Source organism: Echinops telfairi, unplaced genomic scaffold (assembly GCF_000313985.2).
Source record: "Echinops telfairi isolate 266 unplaced genomic scaffold, ASM31398v2 ScPeMD7_49;HRSCAF=173, whole genome shotgun sequence".
NCBI classification, from domain to species: domain Eukaryota; kingdom Metazoa; phylum Chordata; class Mammalia; order Afrosoricida; family Tenrecidae; genus Echinops; species Echinops telfairi.
In genome coordinates, this window is record NW_022103947.1 from 847,219 (window position 1) to 856,576 (window position 9,358).

The window sequence follows — 9,358 nt, forward strand, 5'->3', positions numbered from 1 at the left end:
ATTGGTTTGTTGGATGATAAGAACTGATGAGAGAACCATGTTATTGTCATCCCCCAGCAGATGACCCAAGGCCATATGCAGATGTGTGAGTAAAATGACCTACAGGGAAGACACTTTCTTGAGGCTCCCAGACACAAAACCCAATACACTGTAATACTCAAACCTGCCAATAAAATATTGAAGGGTCCTAAGGTTAGACTGAAGGGGTATGGGGTTCTAACAATTGATAAGACTAAGGTGAAAGTTTGGGTGCCAATTGGAATATCTAAACATCTCATAAGAAGTAGTTGCCTCTCCCTTGCTTGAGTGTATTATTGGTATGAATATTATGTCTAATTAGAAAACATTTTCTTTATCTGATATCGGAAAGTTAATGGCATTTAAATCTGCCCGTAGGCTGGAATTGATTGGACATGCTAACTCGGAACCATTACAGTTACCTGAACCAACTCAGACTCTTAATCTTCAACAGTATAGGATATCTGGTGGACAAAAGGATTGCTGCATTGATAAAAGGCCTGGTAAAAGGTGGACGGTGTGTTGTTTCCAACAAATTCTCCATGTAGCAGTCTTTTATGGCTTGTGAAAAAGGAAGATGGTTCCTGAAGGTTAACAGAAAGTTGGACATTGAATAAGGAAGACCAAAGAAGAATCAATGCATTTGAATTTTAGTGCTTGTGAAAAATATTGAAAGTACCATGGACTGCCAAAAGGACAAGCAAATCTGTCTTGTAAGAAGTACAGCCAGAATACTCTTTAAAATCAAGGGTGGCAAGACTTCATCTAACATTCTTTGGCCATATTGCCAGGAAAGATGTCCCTGGAGAAGGACATCTTGCTTGGTATATTATCAGGGAAAAGAAAAAGAGGAAAACCTTCAAAGTCTGGCTCAAACATAAGAACAATTGTGAGAATACACAATCAGTGTTTCCTTCTGTTGCAACTTGGGCTGCTATGGGTTGGAACCGACTGAATAACACCTAGCAAACTAACAACCTAAAAACAATGGTGCCCTGGTGGTGTAGTGATTACTGGATGGTTTGCAATCTGCATGGCCTACAGTTCAAAACCAGTAGCTCTGTGGGAGAAAGACTGGGATTTCTACTCTCGTAAACAGTTGCAGTCTCGGAAACACACAGGGGGCTGCTATGAGTCAGCATTAACTTAATGGTAGTGAGCTTTTTAGAGAGAAAAGCAAGAACAAATAATTTAGTGCCACCTGCACCTTCAAGTGTCCATACATGGTATGACAATGCAGAAAATACAGCAGGCTAAAGTAGATAGACTGGTACTCAGCTATTGGTCTTGCAAATGTATTTTTCTCTACCCCAATCTCAGAAAATAGTCAGTCACATTTTGCTTTAATGTAGGAAGGATCACAATATACTTTTACCTCATTGCCTCAGAATTACTTAAATTCTTCAGACTTCTCTCATAGTTTGGTTAGAATAGACTTTGACTTGATACAGCTCTCTTGTAATGATAAAGTAAGTTGATGATATTATGTTATTATCAATGTGGAAGAACATATGAGGCAGATTTGAAAACAACGGTGGCTCACTTGACTGGTTAATAAATCCAGAAAAAAATAAAAGGCCCAACCCAAATGGGGAAGTTCTTGGGAATAACTTGGGCAGGAATCCTTTGTGACATTCCAAAGGCAACCAAGAACAAGTTACTGTCACTTCCTACACCCAAGAGTAAGCTGGAAGCCCAGTAATTTGGTTGGTGTAGTTGGATTTTGAAGGAGTTACATTCCACACAAGGGTATATTACTAATTACCATCCATAAAAGCACATGGAAAAGAACTGCATTTGAATGGGGCCCCACAGACTGTGAGTTACAGAAAGCAGTCTCACTGTCCTTACCTTTAGCCCCTTATGATCCACAGTCAAAAATGATTTTGAAGGTGACTACCACAAGTGCAGTGCTGACTAGAACTTATGGAAAAAAACTAAAATGGCTGCCATACAATGACTATTGGAACTCTGGACTAGGAAATTTCCAGAAACCACAACACGATAAACACTACATGAAGGGCAATTACTTTGCTTGCTATTGGACATTAACTGAGATTGTCTAAATGACAGAATGGCATAAGATTATCATAAGACCTGAGATACCCATGTTTTGTATGAGTTGAGAGAAACAAGCTACTAGAGGAATGCGGGGTGTACTCACTGTATCCACAAACAGTTTCATTTCCCCTTTTCCCATCTGGTGTGCAAAGCTGCTGCATTAATACCAACATGAAAAGACCTTAATTGAAGAAGGCAAGAACATGCCAGCTCAATGGATTGAATTGCATGTTGTTTTCTTATTGTAATGCAAGACTTAGAAAATAGTGAGAGCCCATGTTTGGATCTTTACTGATTAAGGGGCAGTGTCCAATGGCCTGGCTATAGGTCAGGCAAATGGGCAATAGAAAACCAGATAATCAAAGGAACATTTGTATGGGGAAAAGATCTATGGAAAGCATTATGGGAAATTAAAGGGTGCATCATAGTAGGGGATATCAGTAGAACCCCTTTTTTTGGTTCAGAAGGTGATTAGAAATAGCAAGTAGGCATGGTATGCTCCATTGAGGTGGCCAATTGGGCCCATGATATGAGTGGGCATGAGGGTGATACAGCTGTGCAGAGATGGGCTGAATCTAGACACATCCCTCTATACTCTTGGAGGCAAACAATGCCAAGAAGGACTACTCTGTCTGCCTGCAAGAAAGACAGAAGTTGCAGATGCCTAAGGGACAGATTCTACAGAGAGAAGACCCTGCACATTTCTGCCAAATTGATTGTATCAGACCAATGACACCAGCGACACCACGTGGCCACAAATGGATCTTCACAGGAATAGATCCTTATTCCAGGCTTGCTTTGTATATCCAGTAAACATGGCATGCAGATGCTATAAACACCATCAATGGATTATTACAAAAGATAATGTTCCAAAAGGGGCCACCACACTGTAGCTCCTCCAATCAAGGAACACACTTTACAGCCCACAGAGTGCAGCAGTGGGCTAAGAAATATCATATTCGATTGAGATACCTTGATATATAACTTTGTCAGAGTAATGGTTTCATAGAAACTTGGAATATGCAGCTGAAACATGTTATCCAAAATGGTGGAATATAAAGGTATTAAAGGCTAAGTTTCATGGATTTATAGTTGTGTGTTCACATTCAACATGAGGGGGACAAAGGAAATGATCACACTGGATGGATTCCTATGTTCCTCAGAAGAGTCTGGGGAGAAGGGGGTGGAGGGCATGCTGGAGCCATTGTACAACTCTTCTCCATAGTGCCTGAAATTGGTGGGGGTTTTTGGGTTTTTAGGTAGGGGTTCTGCTAGATGCTGTTACCCCAAGACTAGGTAGGGATACAGCTGCAAGCACCCGAAGTCGGAGTGATCCCTCAGCACTATATTGTAACTTAACCCTGAATCCGATATGAGAACTCCCAAGGGCCTGATAGGATGGCTGTCTCCTCAAGTGACAAAAGTGCAGTTGACCGAGAATAGTGCCACAATTCCTAATGGTCCAGATAGTCCACTAGTCTTGTACCTATGTAATCCCATCCAACACGAATGAGAATGGATTGAGCAAGAAGCATTGACTTGATTGGTCTTCCTAACAGCAATCTGGACTGGTACAACTGAACCTGACGTCTGTTCCCAAGGTGCAAAAGCTTGTTGTTTATGTTGGGTGCCATCTAGTCAGTTCCAACCCATAGGGACCCATGCACAACAGAATGAAACACTGCAAGGTCCTGTACCATCCTTGTTCTTAGGCGCTGAGGCCATTGTTGTAGCCAGGGTATCCGTCATTTAATTGAGGGCCTTCCTCCTTTTCAATGACCCTCCAACTATAATAAGCATGCTGTTCTTCCCTGGGACTGGTCTATCCTGAAATGTCCAAAGTATGTGAGATGAAGCCATGCTACCCTTGCCTCTAAGGAGCACTGTGGCTGTACTTCTTCCAAGACTGACTTGTTTGTTCTTTTAGCAGTCCATGGTATTGCTAGTGCTCTTCTCCGGCGCCACAATTCAAATGCATTGGTTCTTCTTCAGTCTTCCTTATTCAATTAGGAGTAAAGAAGACCAAAGAAAGCTTGGTAAAAATAAATGAAAAAAGGAAGAAGGAGAATTGATAGATGAAGGTAAAGTAATAAATAAATGGGTTATTCAGATAGGAATATCTAATATTATGCTTATTCCTCAAGAAAGACTCAGAGCAAGTGAATAATCTTCTCTTAGTTCAAGTATCAATGAGTTAATGTCAAGAAGAGCTAGTTAGTGGCCTGGATACAGTAATTAATAGAATCCTTCTAGCCATAATTTCTTATGAGATGTATTATAATTCTGGACTCTCTGACTGTGGCAATAATACCATTTGGAGGGTGTTTTCTCCTATACAAAGGGCCGCATTAGAGTGAAACTGTCATCCTTCTGACTTTAGTAGAAGATATAAACCAAGTCACACCCAATTCTTTATGGGCATCATTCGACTCAACCTTAGTAGAAGGTGTAAACCTCCTTTGTTTTCTTTACAATTATTTTTCTAGAAGGTATAGTTTAAGACACCATCCTTTGTTTTCTTTGAATGGGTATATATATATATATATATATATTAGTACCATCATACAGTTCTGACACACATTATCTCATTTAGAAAGCTAATCCTTTATTTCCTGACTGAGCTTTAGTAGAAGCAAGATCTGCTGTGACTTTGAGACATTTTTGCTTCTGGCTCCAGACCCTGCATTTGACTCTTTTCTGCTTGACTTTTGGTTTGAGGTATGACCAGCACCCACAACCACATGAGACCTTTCCTTATAGTTCTGTTAGTTTCTGTGGGATTCTATAGCAAATATCAGAGCCCTGGTACATGAGGGCATATACGCACAGGAGAGAGTAGTGGAAGAAAAAAATCTTGGAAGACTTGGACATTTTGGATACCTTTAATTTCCAACCTCTTAGGACTAGTCTGCTATCAGTTCTGCTAAAATAAATGATCAGCACAGAATCATATGGGGTTTCTATTTTTAATTTTTCAATGTAATATCACTCCCTGCATCACAATAATTATGGCATACGCTACCCCCAAAAGCTCGTGAGGGTTCTCTCTCCACACACTCTTGCCAGCATTTATTTTCTGGCTTGGTTTTTATTTTATACTTTTCTGTGGCAATTGCATTATCTCCTATCAACTTGCAAAAGGGTGGCATTTAGCCTGTCAATCAGGTTGCAGCTTGATGACCTCATTTGGAGGGACTATATAGATAAGTAACTCACTGGAGGTCAGATACACTCTCTGCTTTTTCTTCCTGCTAACAAGCCACATGGAGCTACACTAATGAAGCCAAAGCCTTGGAGCTGGAGGAACCACATGGGCACCCATGCCAGCCCTGAGATGGTTCCACCACCACTGGATGCACAAAACTTTCCACCCACTGCCCTGTGATCTTCATACATTCAGCATCATTGAGCCTGAAGAGGAATTTATAGACTGCTATCAGATATATGGGCTAGTATCAGATTCATGGACTTTATCTGGACTAGTCTGGGATGTTTTCTCAATATACAATTGTTCTTTTATGTAAAGCTCTTTCTTATACTCATGTGAGTGTCTATTAATTTGTTTCTCTAGTCAACCTAGACTAACACATTATGGTACCTTGGGAGTGCAGAACTAGAGAAACAGATCGTGAAGATGGAGAGTGGATGCTTGTTTGACCCCTGCCTCATGGTAGTTTTTCTTCTTTGGCTAGCCAGAGGTCAAATGTGGCCAAGCAGTTTATTGGGCTGTTTTCTAGGGGGAAATATGGGATTTTAAAGGTTTTAAACCTAGAAATTGTCTTTGGTTAACTCTGTCAGAAATAGTGAAAATGATTGTGGTAAATGTGAATCAGAAACTCAGGTGGCAAAATTGCCTCTTGAATTTCTCAGAGAACATGCTGCTTAGTGAAAATGGATGACTGAGGTCAAAATGGCTGACAGAAAGCCTGGATCTGGCTTAACGCAGTCAATTGTCTAAGGCCATATTTTGTATCAATGGAATAATTTAGATAAGGATTAATATCAGATAGATAAGCATTGAAATTGACTGTTTAAGAATTGGGTTTAGGATGTGGGTGTATTAAGTTTATACTGTTTTCTTCTGTTTATTGTTACTTATATAATGATTGATAGAAATTATTGGGTAGTATGAAAATAGAGAGCTTGTAAGCCCACTTGCCTTCAGTCATTAATTTGAGTGTTTAAATGGGTTAAGACACACCTTCAAAGAAGGTTTTTTGGAAAATGAAGCCCCACCCAGTGTCTTGAGTGCTCAGGATATTCAAAGGTGAAGAGACTTGCCTACAGGGCTGTTGACAGACAAAGAAAAAGGGAACTTTTTATCTTTTTTTATTTTGAACTAGTGATTTGTACCCAAAGCTGGAAAATTTTGGAGCCCTGAAGAAATTCCTCTCTAAGACTGAACGTTAAAGGGAACCTGTGGGCAGACTGAAATGCTTGCTAGGTTACCACCTAGATCCATTTGTTGAGTGCAACTGGGAGAAATGCAGCAATAAAGAAATGGGCAAAGTCTGGCCACTTAAACCTGTGTACCTGGTTTACAGACACTAGAGGAGAAGACTAGAATGGTTGACTAGTCTGAAATTTATGACCTAGCACAAGAGGCTAGGGTTGCTGAGGATTTGGGACAGTGCCCATGATCTAAAGGCAAGGCGACCAATGGACACCCTGGTGATGCTAAGTGAGGCAGCCCACATTGAGGTGACAAGAACCCTACCAGATGAAGAGAAGATTTTTGAACCTGTGAACTGCTGCATATTGCCCCTGACTTTATCAATGGCTTGTCCTGACTTGACTGTGCTTATGGATGCAAACTCACAAGGTTACAACTTGAATGAAGATTTTTCAAATTAAAGGAGATGTTTGTTTTCTTCGAGCAGAGGGTTGATGTGAGTGGCAATATAGAAATTGGATACCCAGAATGGGGAAGATAAAGGCATGAAGTGGCTGGCTTACAAACTTTCATAGATGGAATATATTCATTGGATTATGATGTAGGTGTTCACTTAGCTTCAATTAATATGCTTAGAATATTTCTGTTTTGTTCACTTATAGAATATTAAGTCTAAATGAGGCTTTGGCACATATTGAGTTGCATGCATTTTAGTTTTATCCTGCTAGGTACAAATATGATTTTATGATTGTTTTGTTAAAAAATTATGTATGGCTGAATAGTTGTGTAAAAGTCTCAAGTTGACAAGGGGTGGTCTGTGTTAGTTACATAATCTCCTGTCAACTTGTGAAGGGGTGGAGTGTAGCCTGTCAATCGGGTCACGGTTTGATGACTTCATATGGAGGCACGATGGAGATAAGTAGCTCACTGGAAGCCAGATAGACTCTCTGCTTTGTCTTCCTGCTGACAAGCCACATGGAGCTATACTGATGGAGCCAGAGTCCTGAAGCTTGAGGAGCTACACCAGTATTGAGATGACTCCACTGCCACTGGATCCAAAAGACTTTCCACCAACTGGGCTGTGACCTTTATGCATTCAGCATCATTGCATGTGTGGCATGAATCTGAAGAGGAATTTATAAACTGGTGTCAGACATATGAGCTAATATTGGACTTATGGACTTGAACTGGACTGGGCTGGGATATTTTCTTAATATGCAATTACTCTTTGATATAAACTTCTGTCTTACACATAAGTGAATCTCCCTGGGTTTGTTTCTCTAGTCTACCTGGACTAACACATTTTCTATTCATTCTGTGGTGAGATGATATCTTATTGCTTTGATTTGTATCATTCAACTATATAATAATTGTGAATATTCATGTGGTTGTTGCCCACCTACATGTCTGCCTAAAGAGTCTATTAATTTCTTCAGCCCATTTTCTTAATTGTAAAAAAAAGATGGAAACCCTTATTAAACAAAAAAATCAAAACATGAAGCTATTATTTCTTGACACATAGTTCACCTAGATCTATACACTTAATTGTTTTATTTTATTTTTAAAACCATTTTATTGGCATATAATCTATATATAAAGCAATTTAATTGTTTAATAGTATCAAGAAGAGTTGTACAATCATTATGCCACAATTAATTTTAGAAAAATTTCTTCTTTCTTGTTGTCATTGTTATAAGCTCCCCATCACCTCACAACATCTCCTGCCATACTCCCTAGAAACCATAAATCTAGTTACTCTCTCTATAGCTATATCTATAACAAAGTAAAACAGATAAAAAGAAAACCCTCTCAATTGAAAAGAAAGTAGAAAATAGGAAACATTTTAAATGGATCAAAAAGTAGATCAAATGATAAAACGTTAGATTTTAACCCAACCACACCTGCAATAATCTACAGTCCAATACACTCAGCATGATAGCAAGATTGGTTACACCCCTAGTCTATGGTCAGAAGAGGTTCAATAGAGGCTTAATCTGTCTCGAACTCATTGCCATCGAGTCAATGATGACTCACAGTGAACTGCTGTGGATTTCCAGGACTTTAACTGTTTATGAAAGTAGAAAGTCCAGTCTTTCTCCCACAGAGCATCTGGTGAAAATCAAACTGCTGGATTAAAACCCAGCGCATAACCTGTATACCACCAGGGCTGCAAATGAATTTTGAGTTTGCACTACTGCCCTTAGCCTTCTCCAAACCAGATGTTCACAAGTTAAGCTCTGATACCATTCCATTTTATTATATTACTAATAATTAATCCTTGCATCACACAAACTAGTGTGCTTTGTGGACTTGGTTAACTCCCTGTTTAGATGGCTGCTTGTTTAAAGACAAGCATTTCAGAACCTATATGCTAGTCTGTTAGATAGCCAGGTATGTTGTTAGATATGTATAATAACGTGTTTATGTCATGTATTAGCATCTCTAATTTTCCTAAAATTTTTCTTTGATGATCTATATGGATTTGGGTTTCACAATTAGAATTTTTTTCAGTATCAGTCATCTTGACTCTGAAAATCATAGGGCTTATTGAGCTGGGAAAGAAAAATTCAAGAGAAATGTTGTCACATTTATCAACCAAAGAGCATGTTAGATTTATCTTGACATACAATGTCTGTGATACAATAATATTTATACACACATAAGTGAAACCAGATAATACAATTATTCTTCAATTTTATACACCAACCACTAAAACTAGTGTTGAAGAAATTGAAGAATCCTATCAATGTCTTCAGTCTGAAATTTATCTGAATTGAATATGCAATCAAGATTCATTGATAATTACTGGTGATTGGAATTCAAATTTCATGAGTATGTATATAGACCTCATGGATGAAAGATACGGAACTCAAATTAACTACATCT